The sequence below is a fragment of the Carlito syrichta genome, unplaced genomic scaffold (genome assembly GCF_000164805.1).
Source record: "Carlito syrichta isolate Samal-C Ts95f unplaced genomic scaffold, Tarsius_syrichta-2.0.1 Scaffold99366, whole genome shotgun sequence".
In the NCBI taxonomy this organism is placed as follows: domain Eukaryota; kingdom Metazoa; phylum Chordata; class Mammalia; order Primates; family Tarsiidae; genus Carlito; species Carlito syrichta.
This window is the reverse complement of record NW_007043462.1, coordinates 25,085-26,021: the sequence shown is the minus strand read 5'-3', so window position 1 is coordinate 26,021 and position 937 is coordinate 25,085. Positions and strand designations below refer to the sequence as shown.

Sequence of the window (937 nt, the reverse complement as noted above, 5' to 3'; positions counted from 1 at the left end):
GAGGGGCTGCCACCTGGGAGGGGCTGCCACCTGGGAGGGGCTGCCTCTCAGCTCCCCCCAGCCTCCACTGGGGGCGGTGACGTCACTCCACTGGACCCGGCTGGGCTCTAACGGGGGCCGTCGCGAGCAGGCGCCGGAGAAAGCGTCCAGGGCAAACCTGGAGGGGTCAGCATGTCCCTCCTGAGCGAGCACACAGCTCAGCCTGACAGAGTGGCTGGCGGCAGCTTTCTCAGTGTGGTGCCCCGAGACGCGGCTGCCTGCACACACACACACTCAGCCCCACACATGCCAGCACCCACCTACACAGATGCACACCTACACCCCCACACGTGCACATCCACTCCCACACATACATGCTCACACACACACACACACCAACCCATCCCCGTGTATGCAGACACCTACACACACGCACACCCACTCCTACAGACATGCTCACGTGCACATCAGCACATCCACCCCTACACACATGCTCATACACACGCACACACATACCTACATAAGTGCATCCACGCCCCCCACACAACGTACTCAAGCACATGCAGACACCCTTACACACGTCAACATACACGTGTGCATATCCACCCCACACACGTTCACATGTGCAACTCACCTTACCCACACATAAGCACACACCCCTATGCACATGCATCCATGCACACGCCCAGCCATATACATACACGCACGCACACGTGTAACCCTCCACACACGAAGGCATTCAAGTAGCCAGTGTGCACATCCGCCCTCCACACACACACCATCACACCCTCCGCTGCTCACAACAGACACAGCCGCACTCACCGCCCTCCCGCCCTGGGCCCCCTCCGCAAGTCTGCAGCAGCCAGGTCAAGGACAGCTCCTTGCCCAAGGGCAGCGGGCGGGAGAGGCGGGCAGGAGAGCCTCGGGAAGGAGGCAGAGGCCGCCCCCCCCGCCCTGT

At 61.9% G+C, this 937-nt stretch overlaps 1 protein-coding gene across 1 annotated transcript in view; it reads right to left on the bottom strand.

The window, feature by feature from the left end:
• Window positions 1–937, bottom strand: part of WFS1 (wolframin ER transmembrane glycoprotein) — a gene marked incomplete at its 3' end in the record, with an annotated part of 20,613 nt that overhangs the window by 957 nt on the left and 18,719 nt on the right. The gene's annotated exons all lie outside the window — the stretch shown is intronic.